This window comes from Parasteatoda tepidariorum, chromosome 10 (genome assembly GCF_982258835.1).
Source record: "Parasteatoda tepidariorum strain Cologne lab strain chromosome 10, Ptep-v5.0, whole genome shotgun sequence".
Lineage (NCBI taxonomy): Eukaryota > Metazoa > Arthropoda > Arachnida > Araneae > Theridiidae > Parasteatoda > Parasteatoda tepidariorum.
The window spans coordinates 10,713,225-10,735,255 of NC_141764.1; the positions used below are offsets into that span (position 1 = coordinate 10,713,225).

The 22,031-nt window shown below is 25.1% G+C and overlaps 1 pseudogene across 1 annotated transcript; it reads left to right on the top strand.

The window, feature by feature from the left end:
• Positions 1-3,220: 3,220 nt before the first annotated feature.
• Positions 3,221-21,711, top strand: LOC107439152 (nuclear cap-binding protein subunit 1-like; annotated as a pseudogene). Its single transcript, XR_015429635.1, has 9 exons — positions 3,221-3,330; positions 4,273-4,337; positions 8,116-8,209; positions 8,652-8,755; positions 11,010-11,112; positions 12,771-12,908; positions 15,100-15,214; positions 19,220-19,306; positions 21,595-21,711. The product of XR_015429635.1 is annotated as a nuclear cap-binding protein subunit 1-like (transcript).
• Positions 21,712-22,031: the final 320 nt, after the last annotated feature.

Here is a 22,031-nt window from a genome sequence, read left to right on the forward strand (position 1 = left end):
TTATATCTATATAGATATATACAGGGTATCCGCGCACCTGAAAGTCATGGAAAGTCATGAATTTCAGTAATGAACAAAATTTGTCATGAAATGTCATGATTTTAAATATTTTTTAAAAAAAAATCATGAAAAGTCATGAATTTAGGTTGCCGAAAAATCTAATTTCTAAAATGGAATTTACTAATTTCATGATGTTCCGAATATCTGAATTTGTAACAAAATCTCCACTCACAGTCATATTTAATTAAAATATGAAATGTTTTTATCGTGTTCTTTAAAAATTATGGTGTTCTTTCAAAAAATGAAAGAAAAAACATTTCTAGAGCGAATTATCTTTTAAACTTCTGTGATTTCAGAATTTTTGTTACAATTTTTTTTTTAATTTTATCAATTTAAAATTCTAGCTGAAGCAAGCCAGTTATTGCCAAATTTTTTTATTCCAAAATGATAGCAGAAAAATCAGGAGTATTGCTTTTCTTTCTGATGAACAAGAAAAGTATCTTTAGAATGTAATTCTGCAGAAAAAAGAAGAAAAATTTATTTGCTTTTGTTTTTTTTTCAGCCAGCTATATTATTGCTTCAACTCTTTCTTTACTCTGTTTTTTAAATTTAAAATCTATAAATATGAAGATGCAGAGTATAACAGTTTTGGTTATACCTATCATTTCAATTAATGTTATTATGTAAAAAATGTCAGATTGGTAAAAATTTCTTGCTCTCAAGTTCCGTGATTTACTGATTCATACTACTTATTTACTGATTCATTTACTATTTCATAAAAAATATATTTCTACAAAAATAAATCCTGCTTTAGTTTATTACGATCTGAAAAACATTTTGCAAAGGCTTCAAATATTATAAGCTATGTATGATATAATATTAAATTCAATACTTAAATCACTTTGAACAACAAAGAAAATTACCTGAGAAATTAATTTTCTGTTCTGAAAATGGTTTCCTTAATTGCTTTTCAAGCACATTTTTTTTAATAATCTTATGCCTTCCTTACTCTTACCTTTTATGATTTTCAATTATATGTAGGCAATTTAGTTAAATTAGTCTTGGTATTTTTTTTTTTTTTTTTTATAATTCAGAGATAATTGTGCTCCTGAAAAGATCCAGATTTCAGGATTTTTCATTAACCGCATTCCTGAAATTCAGTGTCCAGAAGAATCAAGAAATCATCGATCACATTTATGTATAGAAATTTTTGTATATTTTTTTTAAAAATATTAGAACTAGAATTCATACATGATATCTCTTCATTTGTAAATATTTTTTTCTGGTAGAATAATAAATGTGATTAAAGATAAAAGTAAACTTTTAAATAATTATTCACTTAAATCATGTGGCATATAATTTCATTAGAGTTTCATGTTTTGAAAATGTCAATGATTTAAATTTATAAGGACATAATTTTTTTTAAATGCGTCATTAATGATTTTACTCAAGAAAGTAAAATAGTTTTACTTTTTCCTGCTTTATAATTTGGAAAGTAAAATAAAGTTTTAGCATTTTTAAGTAATATTGCTGTGTTTAAAGATTTTTTTTTTAAATAAAAAATTTGCTTTGGTTATACATTTTAAATATATGTTAGAAGAAAAAATAACTTTTTACTTCAGATTTTTTCCCCCTTTAAAATAATTTTATTTATTCTTTTATTTTTTTTCCTACTTGAGTAGAAATATTCCTAAAAGTTTTATAATAAAATTCAAGTAAAGTATTTTTATGCCGCTATGCTAACTGGACATATTTTAGAGAAAAATTCTCAGAGCTATCTTCCACACTTTGTGGGAAGGAGAACTTTGGAGAACAATATTCAACTTTATAGGCAACAAGTAACATAAGTTATGACATTACAGTCTGATATCTGGCTACCATACTATCTAACCTAGGAATAAAAAAAGTGGAACATAGGAACTAGCTGTTTGTGAAACTCGTTGTGGTTGGGGAAGAAGGAAAAAAATTAAGATTGCTAAAGCAGTTGTCCATACACTTTTACTCTTCCTAATCATAAGTTTTCACATTTGTGTTATTTATCCATAAACATTGAATATTATTACACTAATAATTTAACTTAAAATGTGTGATGGGTATTATTAACCCACAGACCATTCTGCATGTAAAAAATCGTATTTCAACCTGCAGTTTTCTCCACAAATCAAAATCAGTTTTTCCATGTTAGGGAAATCAGGGAGAAACATTCTTTCAAATTTTGCCATTTACTGAACTGCTAGTGGGATTTTGTTTTATCCAGCCAGCATTTCCCTCTTAATAGACTGGATAGTTGGACTGTAATTGCCATGATTACTGGACTTTGTTTTAAAAAGCTTGGAAGTTAACCTCACTGAAATCTTGGATTTAGAAATTCTTAGATTTTTTTAGCTGAGGGATCTTGAGCAAAAGGAAGACCACTGACCTTGAGGTTGGATGACAAGGAAAAAAAAACCTTGAAAAGTTCAAATTGGAGCTCTCACTGCTGAGGAAAGATGTTAAAAGAAGTGTGAGGTTATGCAAATGTGCTAGATTTTCTGTGTTTTTAGAAATGAATAATTAAATTTTACTTTTTTTCGAAATAAATTATTGAATTTTACTTTTTTTGGAAATAAATAGTTGGATTTTGTTTCAACATTATTAAAATGTGTCATATTTTTTTTCTTATCTTAAATATTCATCAAATGAGAACAAAATTTCGCTCTGATGTCATTTTAAAGAAAAAATACCTTATTTTTTTAATCTCCCTATGTTAATTTAAATCTTGATTGATAGTTAGTTCTTAAACGCTATGAAAATAATAACTTCTGATGTTTTAATAAAATATGCGTTTTAATAAAGAGGTTTCCTTTCTTAATGTTAAAATTTTATACCATTTTTAAGCATTTCTGGTTGTTTTCTAAGCGAAAACCAGAGTTTTTAAAATTGTTTAACATATGATTTAGCCAAAGAATTTTGTTAGAATTATGGTATATATTTATTTAATAAGTGTCGATTTGTTATTAAAAATATCCCCAAAGTTATGATTTTAGAAATGAACTCAAGAAAACTATTTTTAGATGTTAGACTCATGCTTTCAATTGCCATTTTAATAGTTTAGGTAACCATTTAATATCTATTTATAGTTATTAAGTTTGTAACATAACTTTCTAAAATATTTTAGAGTGGGAGAATAATAAATCAATTTATTATTTCTTTCTTTTTTAATCTTTGTTTTAATTTCAGGTTCTATTAGGGGAAATTTTCAAATTACCTGTTTCAAACTATCGTGAGGTCTGCTTAGGTTCACTTTTTCTTGAACTATGTAAACTGCAACCTAGTACAATACCTCGAGTTGTATCCTTTCAAGTTACTTTCTTTCAATTTTTAGTGTTTTATTTTAATTGGCAAGCATGATTATGTAGTGTTATTAGCTAAAATAATTAAAACACAGAATCTCCTCTCTCTGTTATTCAGTTTATTATGTTTTACATTAACGGAAATTTAAATATGTATTTGATTTACTTTATGATGATGTTTGATTTACTTTATGATGATATTTAATTTGTTTTTGAATTTCACTTTAAGTTACATGAGGGTAGTTTTGTTGAAATTAAAGTGTAATTTTTTGAGAAGTTACCAAGTCAATATAAAATATTATTTCTTTTCTAACTCTCTGGACTGCAATATCAGGTTTATGATTCATAAATGCATTGCAGGAATTATCTGTCACTTTTTTGTGTTTAAGATTGACACATGAATTATTAACTTTCCAAATGAATTAAAATTAATTTCTGAATTTATTAAAATTGTTTGTGAAAGCACATGTCTGACTCCAAATTCTATATATTAAAAATTAATTTCTGTTATAATAGTAGCAGTACCATTAAATTAGAAATTGAATTTTGGCTATTTAATAATAAATGACTTTTAGCAGAAGTATTTATTTAATCAGTTTAATATTTATATTTTTTTATGAAACTGATTACTGTTTTTTTCCCCTTTTCTTTTTTTAAGCATAATTGTTCCTGGCTTTGTAATAGCTATTACTAATCAGTATTTTAAGAATGTAGATAATAAAAAGGAAACAATATTTAATATTTGTTTGTAACTAAAAAAATTATAGATTTTTTTTATTATATCTGTGTACCTTAATATTATTTTGATTTTGTACTGTAGGTCTATTATTTTAAACCCTTGTTTAAATCATAAATTTTCTTAACTTTTACATAGCTAGCTCGAGCACTGGAATTAACTTTTACATAGCTAGCTCGAGCACTGGAATTAACTTTTACATAGCTAGCTCGAGCACTGGAATTAATTTATGAAAGATTAGATACAATGAACATTGATTGTATAAATAGGTCAGTTTAATATTTTTTAAGAATGTTCAGAATTTTTTAAACAATTTTTAATTAATTTTAATTATTTATTTTTTGATTCAAATGTATTTTAAATAATCAAACTAAAATTTTGGCTATGATAGTTTATAAATTTTTTAGCTAGATAAATGTAAGCACCTAGTCTACAACATTAACAGTTCTTGGAGCTTTATCTTTTAACAGCTATGATAAGAATGCCCACATAATTTAGTATCCAGTTGGATAATGGGAAAATTTAGATTTTGCTTTGCTAAATAATATAATAAATTTTGTTTGGTTATAATAAATTGATAAATAAATAACATTTATTGTAATTAAATGTCTCTACTATTTCAGATTTTCTAGTTGGTTTGCTTATCATTTAAGCAATCTTCAGTTTTGTTGGAATTGGGATGACTGGAATGAATGTATTAGTATGGAACCTTTACATCCAAAACCTGTGTTTGTTAGAGAAACCCTGAAATCATTCCTGCAAAAAATTTTTAAATTAATTGCTTAGTTATCTGTATGGAAACAAGATAATAATCTTTTAAATTATCTGGAAGTAGGAAAATTCAGAACAAAATGATTCAAAATGCAAAAAATATATTAAAAGTAATTTTTTTGTATTTTTTTTTTATTTTTAATTTAATAAACTATTTCCTATTCTATAAAATAAATGTTTGTAACATTCAATATAATTTTATGTACTAAAATTCTTTACAATTAGTGGTTTAGTTATCAAATCATTAGTGAATTATGGACCAAATTATAACAAATTACACAGACTTTGGTTCTAGAGTAATAAAAAAATATTTTATGAAAGTAAGAAAAAAAAATTTAAATTTAATTTATTCATATCTGATTAATTCTAACAATATTGTTCTAAACACCTGTTATTATTTTTTTAAAAAGAATAATTTGTGCAATGTTTAATTTTTTTAAAATATAATTCCACACATTCTTCATAGTTAGTTAGCAATATTCAAGTAGTTTAAATCACTGTATTCATATTAATTATATAGCAGCATATATGCTTCTTTCTTTATTCATGTATGCTTTTCCCCTAGACTTTCTTATTATCAAAGAGTGGCTGACTTAGTGAAAGAAGGTTAATCTTGTTCCTTCTGTGACTTCTTTTAAATATGGACAAGAAGGGGCTGATGAGATTTTTAATTCACTTTTAGATCAAATGATGATTTTAATTTTCGATTATTTATTTAATGATGTTTTATGTGAGTTATAAAAAAAAGGTCTTCTATTTATATGGCATTTTTTTCCAAAATTGTTGTTTAACTGTCAAACTATTGTTTATGTGTTTAAATTGTTAATTTTATTTATGGTAAGCTGCAAGATATTAACATTCTGAAAGATTCTGTTCAACCAGTGAACATTTTAAAAGTTGCTTTGGAAGTGCATTTTGTTCCAGTGTACTTCATTGTGTCCATCCACCATTATTAAACTCAATATTTGTATTTGATCAATCAATAAAACATTTTGACCTTTATTATGCTGTGAATTGTAATATTTTATTACATCAGACAGAAGATATCAAATTTCTGAATTTTATAGGCTGACTGTAAGTCATATTTGACAACTTTTCCAGATTTTGTGGATAATTTAATTTTTCAAAGTGGTTACTTAATTTATTCGTTTTTTTTATTTAATTTACAGATTTATTAATTTCTATATGCTAAATATTGTTATACATGAAAAATATAAATGATTAATATAAGTAAACTCCACATACATGTAAGTGTGTAATAGTTATTAAATTGTTAAACATCCAGTAAAAAAAAATTTCTATCTGGCATTGTAATTCAAATGTCATTTCTTTACCATTTTGAAAAACTCTCAGAAAAAGTAAAAGTTGCCAAGTGTGCCATAAGTTGGACAAGCTTGTATTAAAAAAGAATTAATCTTTGGTGGGTCATAATGTTTGTTTCTTTATAACTTTTAATAATATTTTAATATGCATAAATGAGGAATAACTAAAACACAATTTTTGATTTCTGATTAATTTTATTAGGGGAAAAAAAGTAGGAAAAAAACATTTGTCAAGTTTCACCAATTCTAATATATATATATTTGCATATAAAATTAGTGAATCAGAATCAGGAAGAAAGTTATATCTTTTGGTGAATTTACATTTTTGTTTAAAATTTTTTTTAAGGCTGTCTGAAAGGAAAAAGATAAAAATTAAAAAAAATAGTAATTATAAAAATAATTGTAATGGGAAATTTGACTGAGTAATTTTTAATGATGCACATTGTGTTACTATAGGCAATGGCTATACGAAGAAGAAGAAAAAAAGAGAATACTAGAAGGATTTTTTTTATATCGAACTGTGTGTACAGCTTAAGAAATTAGGTATTCACTTTTGAAATATTTTTTTTTCTAAAAGTATTAAATCCATAAATTTTTTTTGAATAAATTGATGAATAAAAAGAATCTTAAATCAAGAGGAAACTCATAATGATTAGGTTTTGTGTCATTTACATCACATATATATATAAGAGTAAACTAATCTCTATATATAACAATGATATAATTTAGATTGTGAAGTAAACTGAAATGATTTGTTATGTTTTTATCTTTTATGAAATCATCCAAAGTCTATAGTATATCAGTTAATATTTTATATTTTTGACTCGTTTTCGTGAAAAATTTTCCATTTTATTTGTTTAATTACTAAAAAACTTAGGACAAGACCTTTTTTTAAAAATTTGTCTTGGAAACTTTCAACTTTCTTTCCGGGTCACAGTACACTGATTGATAAACATTAAGTACATGCAATGCTATACTAAAATTAACATTGCATTATAATGAATATTTTCCAAACCAAAAACCAAAATTATATGAGATTTGTAAATATATTAAAAAATTTTAATTAAAAAAAGAAATACAGCATGATTTTGTGGATTTTCAGAAGTGTTGCCAGTCATTGTTGCAGCTCAGCAGTTGACAGGTGCACTGAAAGAGAGGTGCACTGCGGAAGAGGCCTTGTTACTTTTCAAAGACTTGCCCAATCCTCTCCAAGAAGATGATTGTACATACTTTTTTTTTATTGTTGTTATTAAAATTTTAATATGATCTTTAATTTCAAATTTCGGCAAATGTTTGTAAAAATGCTTACTGCAATCCCATTAAATGTTTTGAAAAATATTAAATGAATTATTTCAATTTAAAAGAAGAAAATATGTTTTTTTTTTAACTTATCCCCACTTTATACCATGATCCCTGACATACCCCACCTGATCCTACATGCTATTTCATTTTGGTACGGTACTTTACCTATTCCTGCTGGGTCATCAAACTCTTTACCTTTATCTAAATTTGTTTTCCTGATTTTTGTAATATGTATTGAATTTGTTACATGCAGTGGAACATACACACAACCCTTTGAAAATTGATGTATTTGTGCAGTCACTATTAAATTATGCTGATAAATCATTTTCTCATGCATTTGCTGCAATAGCAAAGTAAGTTATTTATTTCCTTGAATATTTTATTTAATAGCTACTGTTTTTTTTTTTACTTAGTAATGTCAATATGTATAGTTGTAATACAATATGATTCTTAAGAAGTTAGTGCTCTAAATATCAGGTTGAAAATAAAATATTGATAATAAATACTTTTAATTTGTCATGAAATTATTGACATATGAATTTTCGTAGGGTTCTTGTCAGAAACAAGCTGATGTTCAAATTGGTGGTTTATATAAGATAACTTATTTTCTCGGTTTTTTGTATTTAAGTAAATTTCAATATGTTTTATGTAGATATCATGCTGTTTTTAAAGTCTTATCCAAATCAGAAGAAGCCCAAATTTGTATTTTGTGAAGTATGTTTGAACTCTGGCATGCTTATCAACAGGTTTGTTAATTTTATTCTTTATTGCATTTTCTTTTCTTTTCCTGTTAAATTTATTTTTGTTGTTGACACCTCAACACTAATTATTGATGACTGATGCATACAAAAGTTTGGACCCTCTAAAAAAGTAATCACTTCAGCAGGAGTGGAATAGATAAAAAGTAGAAGACTTATGGTCCATTGCTGAAGTGTTTAAGCCACTGCATCTCTGCAAAAAGCAGTCACTTTGAAATCAATTAAATTTATTAATTAGTATAAGTCTACTTTTATTATTATTTATTATATTTTTTAATTTATTTATTTTTAATGAAATTGGATTACTAAATATTGTTTTTCCAGTTTTTTTTTTTTTTTTTTTTAGTTTTTTTGCTGCACCCTATTTATAAAAATGTTTCATTACTTTCTTCTTAAGATAATTTGTATTATTTTTTTTTTGTTGTTTCAGATGATGGTAGGGTTGTTTACACAGTTTTTGAAAGGTGAAATAGTTAAATGTTCTACAGTAGCTAATTGGCTCTTTTCCAAAGAGATGTCTTTAGAATTTCCTAAGCAAGTATTCTTTATTATTATTATGAGACATTTGAGTTATTACTTGTATATATAAATTTCTAATGTATGTCTATATATATACCTACTGGGTGTCCCATAAATGTTGCGGCAAACTTCTGTGGGAAGTAGGTTGGGCACTAAATAAGGCTTAAGAATTACCTTGGAAACCGTAATCAGAAATGTCATCATACACTGCTTTAGGCGCTTTATGGACATGTTGTGCTTTTGAACTTTTTCTAAAATATTTTAATTTCATATTAATTTTATGTTATTATTAGTTATTTTCAAGATTTCCATTAAAATAAGCTTACGAACTGCTGTTTTATCGTAATTTAATGATTAGGCAAGCTTGTCCAGTTTGTTGCCAAATCTTTAAATTACAATAAAACAGCTAATATTGTACTTATTACAGTGTTGTACAATAATTAATAGAAAACAAAAAAATGAAGATAATTTAGATAAATAAAAGTACCTGATGTTCATGGGCACAGTTCATAATAAGAATGCCCCCTTAGCAGCATACGATATCATTTCTGGTCATGGTTTCCTAAGTAATTCTTAATCCTTATAAAATGCCCTAATCCCCTAGAAGTTTGTCACAACATTTATGGAACACCCTGTATGTGTATATATATACATAAATATACAATGGATCTCCGGTTTTACATTTGTTGGTTTCATATGTACGTTATTTTACATAGTATTTAATATGCATAATAACTTAGGCATAAAAAAATACATGAATTTTTTTATCAGTAATTTGGTAAAGTATAATACTGAGCACAGGGATTTGTTTTGATTAGAGATGAGTAAAACAGTCCATAAGACTCCAAAAATTATTAGTAGAAACTGTTATAAGAGGCATCTATTTATAGCACCCAAAATAATAAAAGTCCAAAATTACTAAGCATATTCCAAAATATCAGAAATGTGTTTTAAATTGCTGCAAACTAAACATTTCTTAATAATTGTGCTAAATCTTTTTTAGCTGGTATTTTTTATAAATTTGTGAGTTTTGCTCAAAATAATATTAAAATAAATATTTCGCTGCAAAAGTTTAAAATAAAAAAATGCAAAAGTTCGGATATTGATTATTCTAAGTAGCTTAAAGTTATTGTTCTTTATACATCTAAAGTTTAAAGCTGTTTCTTCAAGCAAACAAATTTCGAAAGTGCAAAAGTGTGCTGTTCTATATTGTTCCTAATAATCAATCATACACTGTAATTAATTAACAACATTATGGTTTTTTTATATTATCTCAAGTTTTGAAAAATTATTTTATTTTAACTGGTCTTTTTTAGTGGCATAAAAACTCTGATTACATTAAAAATAGTCTCACCGAAATGCATCTTCATTTGAATCACTTTTTTGTATAATCGTAGTAAAAAAAGTACAATTTACTTAGTTAAACAAGTATGTATGTATATGTCTTTTGATGAATTTTTATATCAACTTAGTCTATGTGTACATTTTGTTTTAAGCTCTTTATTTTTTCATTTTATATTTTTCTTATAAATATGGATGTATTTATATTAACTTGTTTTGGAGCTTAGTTTGTTTTCTGTGACATATCTTATATTTGTAAGATATGTTTATTTATTTTATTATGTATGAAATTTTAAGTTTTTTTTTATAAGTGTTATTTTTTATATGAATTTTATGGATTTTTGTTTTCCCTTTTGTAAAATAAAAAAAATCGACTGATTTATTAAGATTTATAAATTAAATAGTAATGTTAATTTTATATTATTTATTAAATAATAAGAAATGAGCTAGATGTGTTGGGTGTTAGATTAAATATCCTGAAAATTGTCTTGTTTAGGTAAACGCAAGTTCAATGATCTCACACTACCCAGTTGATTTTTCTATTTCTTTCTTAATTCAATATCTATTTATAACCCCTATGTAGTTTAGTCTATTTTAGTTCCTGTGCCTTTAAACTTTTAAACCATGCTTAAATATCAATATGCCATAAATTAACTTTATTTTGTTTTGTAACTTCGTAATTTCCATTTTAGTTTAAAAAGAATACTCTGAGTAATTTAAGTAGTAACTTTAAATTATTTTTAATAATTTTTTTACTGAATTTCTTTTAAAATAAATTTAATATTTATAATTAGACATTATAAATTTTGCTTTTTAAAAATTACATATTTATTAGTTTTAGCATTTTGTTTTAAATATTTCCTTTACTATATTGTATATTTGCTAAAAAAAATGTGTAAATAAAGCTGAATTTTTATTTTATTTGTAGAGCTTATATATGGGAGATACTTCATTTAACAACATGTAAAATGATTCGTTATGTGACTAATCAAGAAAAACAAGTAAATGATGCTAAAAAGAAACTTCAAAAGGTAATTAGTCGTTTGAAAGATTTGATCCGTATAACTGTTTGCATATTGATTAAATCTTTTTTGTGTATGTTATTATTTTGTTTATATGTTTTATTATCACCCATCAAAGGCAAGTTTTTAATTTTCAATGTATGGGTTTGTTAAGTCAATGATGTGGAATAAGTTGGAGAATTACTAAAAAAATTCTGTGCGAAATTTTATTTAATTGTATAAAAATCCAAAAAATTCCCAAACTTTAGTGACACTATTCAAAATATCCTTTTATCTCTACAAATAAAAATGTTCAAAATCTAAAGATATATGATATTAAAAAGAAGTTTTGTTACAGTTGTGTTAAATGTGTTTGTCAATTAAAAATAAAATGTTAAATAAATAGACAATGTAAACCCTTTCTTGACTTTACATGTGATCTATGTTTAAATCTGTTTCTAAAATTAAAAATCAATATATTACCACTTCTTTGATAGCAGATCTCAAATCATTAATTAGAATTAAAATTTAAAGTTGGTGATTTTTCTTCCTTCATTTAAAGGGAATTCATGTTCATTGTGTGATAACGACAAAAGAAATAAGAGTTTTAAAAAACATATGAATCTTTTTGCATTAAAACAACTTTTAAGTACAAGTATTTTTTTTTTTTAATTTTGGAAAGTGCAAAAATGTTTAACACATGTTTTTGAAGTGTTTAACGCATGTTTTGATGTTCTAATGGACATTGAATTCTAACGGTTTTTTTTAGGGGAGGGGGACGTTGGTAGTATCCAATTGAACTGATTGTATTGTTTTACCGATCAAGTTAAACAAAAAAATTTTAACCGACTGCTGATATAATGTATTGTTATTTATCTGTTATTGTTACAGAAAGGCTCTTGTTAGTTTGCAGGCAGTGTGTCCCCTGATGAAATATTGGTTTGCAAACACACATTTATATTTTAATTGTAAAGATTTTATATATATTTTATTTCTATTTTATATAAAGCAAATTTGGTTTCAGCTGTCTTGTGCGCTTTTCTAATTTGATTTAATGTTTCTATGTGTTTATTCACCTCTTATGTATCGAAATTGACTTCGTAAATTGAATTGACTTTATGATTAGATTGTTGTCTAGTCATATTCCTTTAAAAAAATGTGGTTAAATATCATGCAATCTATTATAATTTTTATCTGGGAGCTTCATTTTCTCTATTATTTCTTTCTGCTGGCCAAATGTTATTTTGACGCATATATCTATTTCAATCTAAAATAGGTTTTGGAATAAAATTTTGTTAGTTTAGGTGAGTAAGGTTTGTTTTCGGTGAGTTTTATTGAAATTTTTACCTCTATATTTTGTTTATTTTTGGTTTATAAATTGTATTAATTTTTATGCATTGATTCTGACTACATATCTTCTATATTTTATCTATTTTTTACAAATGGAGCTTTGAGACTAGAGTAACACTTTTAATTTGTTAAACAATTGTTCTCTGAAACCCTCCCGCATTAAAATGCAAAGGGTGTCTTCTGATAAAGTCCTGTATTTTATTTTGTTCTATTTCAACTTACTTTTCTATTTCAATTTAAATATTATTCTCTAATCTTTTTATAAATTTGTTATTTATCTACTCTTTCTTTAAAACGTTTTGTTTTTTCTTTTTTAATTTTGGTTACACATCAAATAGGAAGATGATGCAATGTAAGAAGACGATGAGGAAGATTCTAATCATGTACGACCATCAAAAGAAATGATTGATGGAATGGAAGAAAAATTAGATGCGGCCCAGAGTGATTTAAAAAAATTTTTCTTAATTATTTTCCTGGTAAGGATTTATTTTGGTTACCTCTCCAATTGGCAGTTTTGTTTTAGTTAAAAATTTTTTTATTTTCTTAACACCTTTTTTGTTGTTGTTGTTTTTCTTAGTCATCATTAAGGGTGTCACACAGACTCAGTCAATATCCTAATTCCCCCCTGTTGACCTAGGAATTCGGTTTTTATGTCAAGTAATAAATTAAGTGTTCTTTATTGCAATAAAATCAAAATCAATCTGGCTAAAAAATTTATACATAATATTTTAAAGTCAAATATGTTGAAGGTTTCAGAGCTGCTATTGTCAACTAAAAAGGCAAGTGAAACGATAATTTTTAAGAATAGGCGACTAATTTGGACTAATTTCATTAATATATTTATATTAAAAAAATCTGCTATTTTACAATCAATTGCAAAAAATTGGTAATTTTTTTAAAAAATCAATTCACTAAATTATCAATTTGCTATATTCCATTATCCATATTTAATCCTCTTATAAAAGTTTTTTCCCCCTCTCTGTTCGACCAGTGCAATTACAGCCCTTGATGGGCATGATAACATTCCGCAGTCTTGGTTTATTGCAAGGAAAAACAATCCTCAAACCTGTTGTTTTTGACGGTTGCATATTAATGTAAAATTTCAGAATTTAATTTAGCTTCATAAGAAAACATAGTTGAATTCACTTTGAATTTTTTTTGTTTTTGTAAACGTGATGTTTAATTTATTCCAGTGTTCTTAGCCCGTTTTTTTAATGAGTTAGTAGCATCCTTAAAACTGTTTCAGAAATAATAAATTGCATATTTAGTAATAAAACTTGTATATTTTTTAAAACTGAAAATTATGCAAATATTTAAAACTTGTTTACTTTAATGATTGTATTTAAACTTTAGTCATCAAATAAAATATATTAAAAACCTTTTACAATTTTACCTAATTTTTTATTTTTTTTTCATTTCATTTTTATGTAATTTAGACTACTATGCATTCTCATATAATTGTCATATTTAATTTAGGAGACCTGCAAGACATGATCTGTGTTAAAATTGAATCTAAGCAAGATTCCTACTTCATGACTTTTATTAATTGCTAGATAATATTTTGTTTTTGTTTTTAGTAATAAAACCCAGTGCAGTTTATAATCTTTGGTAAAATTCTAATTCAATATTTAATTATTATTTTTCCATTGGAAAATTAAATAGAGTTTATTAAATATCAGTACAGTGTATGTGTATTTTAAAAACATTAAATTTAATATTTCTTTGTGTATTTACAATTATTATGCTCTGAAAAATGTTTTATACATGATATGTCGTACAAATTTTTCTTCTGATGCATTTTCTCTTTATTCAATTATTTTGAGAATTTCTTAAATCATCCACATAACATAATATGCATCTACAGCAGGTTGAGTTTAAGGCTTCTGTTTTTTTGTGTATTTCAAATTAACCTATTATATATACTTTATAAAGTGTAAATGTTTTAAAATATACTTTATTTGGATAATTTTATATCATTAAGGTGCAAATATTTTAAGAATTTGTTAGAGAGAAACTATTTCATATCTGAGGCAACTAAAGCCACTATTTTATTGAAAGCTCTGAGTTTAGCTCTATTTATTTATATTAAAATTACTTGTAACAGTTTTTCAATATTCTTTAAATTATTTAATAAATTTTTTTTTACTGTATACATATAAATTATTCATCTTTGTTTCAAAAGTGTTAGAATCAGATTTGTTTTGGTTATTGGTTTTATTTTATTGGTCCAAAGATTTAACTCTTTATGCACCTTAAATTAGCACTTTTACAGTTTGCTGTTTCAATGTTGGAATTTAGATGTTTAATTAAAGTATTTTGAAATGAGTCAGAAGGACAATTATAGAAATTTGTAAGCTAGTTAATTTTTTCAGACTAATTTTTGATTGGAATGCAAGGTGATATATTGAAAATAGGGTGAATTCATTGAGGGTTGCATTTGACAGTAGATTGTATACTTCTAATTTTATCAGATTATTTAATATTTTTCTTTGTAACTGTCAAGTTTATGATCTGTTTAAGACCTCACTAAAATGTGCTGTCCCAATTTACATTTTTTTTTAATAAGGTTGAAACTATCTGATTTCCTGAAGTGAATGTAATAAATCAAACAGTTCAACTATAGAAATGTATATTTAAAGTTTAATTTGTTGTACTTATTTTTCTTAGAGGTGCATCATGCTTTTGACCGAACATATAGCTTGATGTGAAGCAGAAGGTGTGGATTTCAGCAATTATTGGTTTAAAGCCATGTTAGGTCGACTACAGGAAGTATTTTTTTCAGGTAATTTCGTCTTATTGTTTTTATGCTAAACATATAGACTGAAATTTCCCCCTTAACACTATGTATTCAATTTCGAGTGAAATTTCTGCAATATAAGGATGTAATGTTTTAGCTACTTTGTGTTTGAATTTGTCTCGGTTAAAAGTGAAAAGTGATTGATCTTTAAATCAACTATTAACTCTGAAATTGATCTGGCAATTATTAACTGTTGAATTTTCCACAAGAAAATTTGGGAATTTTTTCATTTTGTATGAAATTTACTTTATATTTAATAAAAGATTAGAAATTGCTGACTCAGAACAAGCAGAATAAGTGAAAATAAATTTAGTTTTAAACTTTTATGAAACATCTAAGATGATATTCAACATTGAGTTTATCAAGTTCAAAGCTAGTATTTCTAGATTTTGTATGCTTCTATTTTTTGGTAAAAACCTCAATTTTTTTTTTCAGAAATACTTTAAATTTTTATTCCTGAGTATTAAATAAGAATGCATGATTTGCTCCTAACAAGAAAATTAAATGTTTAGTAACTATTAATAACATGTTTTGCTGCCATGTAAATTTTTTTTAAAGTATTAGATTGTTACGCTATTGTTTTTATTTCTTAAGGATAAACAGATTATTACATAAAAAATTAAACCTACTCAATTAAAAGATCCGAAACTTTGTTACTAATGTCTATTAGAATAAAATTCAAACTTAGATTTTAATAATTATTTTTCCCAGTTAACATTGCAACTTAAAATACTGTTGTTGTTTTTTTTAAATTTCTATTTAACTTTTGGTTGTTTTAAAATTAGTATGTTTTTTGTTAGATTTAGTAATATTATGAAAAGTTAATTCTTAATATGGCTGGAAATAATTGTAAACTCATCATAAAAGTAAATATAACACTTTGGCTGTTGAGTAATAATTTCAAAATGGTTAAGTTGCATACCATTTTCAATATGTTTTTCATATAATTTTTTAATATATTTTTTCAAAACTATTAATTCATGATAAAAATAAAATATCAAGTCATAATAATAGTAGTGAATAATATTAAGAATGATAGAAGATAATGAAGAAATATTAAAAGTAAATGTCTATAAATAATGAAAATATAAATAATTTGTTAATTAAGTTACCTTACCAATTTTCTGGACATAGGAATGTGTTGATACTCTTTTTTTTTAATTTATGAGAAAATTGCAAATTTTTATTTCTAAACCTAATTTTACGATTAATTTTGAATGAAATTAGTAAAAAGGGAATATAGATAAATTTCATAGATTTTGTTAATTCTTGACAATCTGAAAATGTTTTTAAAAAAACCCAACACTAGTTTGCAAAAATTGTCTGATCTTAGTTTGGTGAGCCCTGTTTATTAATACAATTTTATCAGTACTTACATTATAATAAGATAGTTTTTTTTATTATTTTGTTATTTATTGATTTTTTTTAGAAAGTTAAGTAATTAGCATTGTCACTGATAGTATATATATTTATTTGATGTTAATAAACAATTATACCATTTTTAAAGTCCTTGATTTTTTGAAAAAAGTCTTTAAAAGTGCTTAATGTTTGCTTTGTTAAAAGAGCAGGAATCCTGTTTTAATCATGGATTTCTTTTATACTACAAGATAAAAAAAAGTAAAATATCAATAAAAGTGTACTTACATAACATAACAGTTATGTACTGTTATATCTAAAATACGCTTACATAACAGATTTATTAGATTTGTAGCTTTAAAGCAATATTTCATTAGTCTACTTATTAGTCTACTTATTATTAAAAAAATGTTTTTTTGATCAATTATTGTCAAAATCTTACCTAGTATTCTTGTAACATTTGAAAACATTTCTAACTACGTTTTCATTTTGTATCTGTCATAGAAAAAAATTAGAAACATTTTTTTAGTTACCTTGTTATTTGTCCCAAAGTGTACTTCCTAGTGGGGCACCTTGGGATAGTTAAACAGATATGAGGAGTTAAGTAGAAATTTTTTAAAAATTGTATAACTAAATAAATTTACATTTTCTAATATTGTTAGTAAAGCTTTATTTTGTCAGTTTAAAGTTCCTGTATGCAAATCCAATTGTTCAGAATCAAATACCAAACCTAAAGAACGTTCAGTGCTTTGCTCTGCTTCTATAAATTTTAACAAACTGTCATTTGAATCTATGTATGATTTGTCTTCTTTTTTGAGATAAATAAATGTTGAAGATTGTTTAACTCTTCTCAAAAATAATAGCTCGTACTAATCTCCATCAACTCTTTCAACACAACCTACAAAAGCAACAACAGATCTTTTACGAGCAAAATCTCCTACATGTAATCTTGTTTTTGAAAATGAACTTTTTTCTTATCATTAAATATTTTGTTGTCACTTTCACTGTTCATTTTATCTAAGCTGCTAGCACCATCATCACTGTTATTGCATAAATCACTAATAACTGGCTTTTTTCCAAATGTATTTCCCATTTATTCTGAGGGCATTAAATTCTCATTTTCTTTTAACTGGATGTGGCATTTGGTGGAGCTAAAGCTGGATTGAAAATTAACCCCAGGAATACATTGCATTCGAACTGGAGAAAATAACTAGGAATTTTGCTCTTCAGTTGGCAAAGAAAGGATTTTTAGGTGTTTGATTTGCTTTCTAAACCCCTTATCATTGCAGCTACTCTATCTAATTAAGCATTGAAAAGTGATTATTCCACAGTAAATGTGTTTTTCTTAGTAATTTAGTTAATTTTGGCTCATAGGTAGATGGTTTTAAATTATTAATGGTCAAATTTTTTTTAGTAAACAAAATTTTTAAAAATAGCTTAATTTAAAGCTAAAAGTTTAACTAAATTTAATGTCACTTTGTTCAGTTTTCAATGTTCTAAATAAATTTTATTTATACTGAATGAAATGAAATGAAACTTTGGAATGTGTCACTGCTGTTTTAATATAATATTTTAAGTTGTTGGAGCTAAAGTTAAACATGCAACATTTTTTTTAGTTAGGAAAAATTAATGTTTATTATGTATTTTTTTAATAGCAGTTAATTAAAATGTGATTTAAAGTTTGATTACTATAGCAAAAAATGTTTTTAGATCAATTTTTCTTAAATTTGTATATTTTTAAGGATATTAAGATATTAACACTGTTTTTAATTAAGTCACTATTTATCACTTTAAAAAAAATTTTAATCACTTTTTTCACCACTTTTTCTACAATAGCCTGTGCTGAACCCTGCATTATGCTTTATGTTGAACAACTGCACATTTAAGAACTTTTATTAGAATTTTTCCATTGAATTTCTCTTCTTCCAATTTCATAATGAATGTATTTTTTAATGTCATTATTCAAAATATTTATGTGTTTAAATTATAACGCCTCTTGAATATTTATGAGAAAGAGTAATATTTCCATTATTATATACTCAAAGATTGTATTTTTAGGAAATTAGCATTTCAAGTTTTAATTTTTTAGTGATAATGTATAAATATATGAAAATATATTTAAAAAAATAGACATTACAATTAGTAAACTATTATTATGAAACAATATGTAACTATAGAAGTGCCTTTACATGCTTTCTTTTATTTAACAGCAAAAGTTATAAACAAAAGTTAGAAAACTGTAATGAACGACAACCATTGAGAAATTTTTCTAACTTTAAAATGTTATTTTTTAATATTATGATAAATACCAAGAAAATGTATGAATTCTATATTTTTGAACACAAATAATTTGTTATCAGTGTAAAGTTTGACAGCTATTATCAGAAAAAGTTGTTGAACATTCAACTCATTTTGTACAGAAAGTGTAAATATCAAAGTTTTCATATCCTTTAGTTGGGATTTATGAGATCTGTGTGCTGCCTGAGGTGGGGAATTGTTGCTTCATCTTTCAGTATGAATTCACCAGCTCTTCTATATCTTCTCTTAAGCCCTGAAGTGCACTATTTATAATTAAAAATAAATAAATAAAATATCAATGATTACCAATATGTAATTTTTTTCCTTCTTCTATAGGACCAGGTTTAGATGTTCCTGCCCCTGACATGGGTACCGGAGAGAGAGAAATGAGTTGGATTGCCGACACTTAAGCCCAGACTATAGGTAAGAATTTATATTTATTTGCTTACCTAAAAGGTAATATATGACTAATATATAGATTTGAAATAAGTCTTTGAGCTACTTTATTAATGTTTTTTTTTTTGTTTAATTTTTTATTTTATTTATATTTGAAATTAATCATTCTTAAGATTATGAACAATTCGTAATTCAGACTGCTCGATATAATCTCCTCTGACCAAGAACATGTTAATGCATGACAGGGTTTGCCAAGAAGGCCCACCCGGCCGGGTGTAATTGGGTGGGCCCACCTTGAAAAAGCCCACTTGGAACGATAAGTGGGTTTTTTCAACAATAATTTTTTTTTTTTTTTTATTAAAACTTAATGATGCACATTTAATGTTGTATAATTTATTGTGCAGAATAAATTTGTCAAATAGAGTTGCATGTTTTATATGATTAAGTTTTTAATATTTATAAAGTAAAGGAAACACTTGAATCTATAATTTTATAGTACTATTGAAAACTTTAAGTGGGTTTTTTCAAAAAAATATTTTAATGAAAATAAATCAAATAGAAATTTAAATAATATAGTCTGAAAAGATCAATTTTTCAAATTTAGTTGCATTCTTTATATATTAATAAATAGGTTATTATTATTAATTCCCATGTTTAAAAAAATTGGAGAAAAAAAAATTCTTTTTTTTAGTAAGTGATACATTAACAAATTTAAACAGTTTTATTTTTCTGACTTTAAAAAATGAGCTAAACTTTTTTTATAAGAGAACTTTTTAAAATTATTTATCTAAAAATGAAATCATTTTCCTAGGATTAGTTATTTGAAAAAAATGGGACATGTAACTGATAATTATACATAATTTTAATTTCACTTTCTATTAATCTTATTATAAAAACATGGAAGTCCATTAAATATTTATTTAAGATTTTTATTAAAGTCAGATGAAATTTTAGTTTTTACTGATTATAAATATTTACTGATTATAATTTTATAATAGGTAATGTGTATATATATGTGTTTAATAAATATAGTAAATAAATGTGTGTGAAAGCAAAAAGGTTAATAAACTTGTTCCTTTTTTATTTCTGCATTTATCTTTTATAATGTTGAGTTAAAAATTGTGAAACTTTATGTACTTAACAATAAATAAGATTCAAATATGTATTAGTAATAATGCGTTATTTAAACTTAATATAAAATACATATGACAAAATTAAAATAACTTTTTGGATTTATTTCTATTTTTAAGCTTATACTACACTTTAATAAAAATATTTACACAGTAAAACTTAAAGCTTATGAACACTAAATGAAAAAACCCAATTTGGTTTTTTCAAATAAAACCCAATTTCCCCCTAGGGTTTTTTCAAATTAAACCCAATTTCCCCCACGTTTTTTCAATAAAACCCAGGCGAGTTGAGTTTTTTCTAAAATACCCGGGTTTTTTCAAACCCTGCATGATCTTTCACAACAACTTTTTTGCCCCCCTTATTTCAAGAAAAAATATTTAACCATTAAAAGCTTTCAACTTATCTTGCTGGTTGGTAATTAATGTATTCATAAGAATGTATCAAATCTGAAAGAACATAAGCCAATAGAAAGAGAGCAGATGCCGAAACATGCCTCTGTGAATTCTTTACCAAGTATTACATAATGAGCCTTGATCTCATTGCATCATATAGTGTTTTCTGACATTAATGTTTCTTTAAAGTTATCCTTGTCTACCAAAGCTACTGATTTCCTACCTATATGCAGGAAGCAGAAAATAATAATTTCTGATTTGTCTGGAAAATTCTTTATCATAAATTTCTGTCGATCAACAGTGTATTTGAGCGGGACTTTTTTTTCAAGAACTTCAAGCATTATTGAAAATTACTTAGTTGAAAATAGATTTTAAAAAAATAAATTTAAAAAATTCTACTGTTTACACCTTATGATCACAGTTAATAGAGCCACTTTTCAAATACAGTCTTTAAAATTTAATTTATACTTTCAATAATTCCTAGTTCAGAAAATTTTATTCCACATTCTGGCTTGTCTTATGCCACATTCCTTAAAATGGTTGGTTATTTTGTGATACGCTCGGCAATTGATTATTACTAAGTTAGATTTGGTCTGTAGAAAATTTGAGAAAAAAATTAAGTAAAAAATACACTTACATATATTTTTCTTGGAATTTTGTTTCTAGCGGAATTTATTAAAAAAATTTAAGATATTTTTTGTTGTCAAAATTTATATATAACAATAGCAATGAAAGTTTATATATAACAATAACAAGTATTTTCTTTAATGTATGTTTTTATCCTCCTATTAGGTCATGCCGATATGAATTCCCACACTTGTATAACTGGTGAACCAATCAACCAAGGCGGTATACATGGAAGAATTTCGGCAACTGGAAGAGTAAGATTCTTAAAGTGACCCTTTTTTTATAAATGTTTTTTATCAATCTGATACTATGTCAATGTGTTATGTCTAATAGATCACACATATTGTGGTAAGCATGATTCAGAAATAATACAGTAAAACCTCGCTACAACAATATTTTAGGGACAGAATAAATATATTGTTGTAGAGGGATATGTTGTTGTATCGAGGGCCTACATACTTTAAGGACACAATAAGATTTTTTTAAAATTTAAATGTTATATATGTATTAACTGTAAATATGTTTATATATTATGTAAAAAAAAATTTGCAGATTGTTAATTATGGATAAAAATATTAAAAACAATTGAAATAAATCCAGAA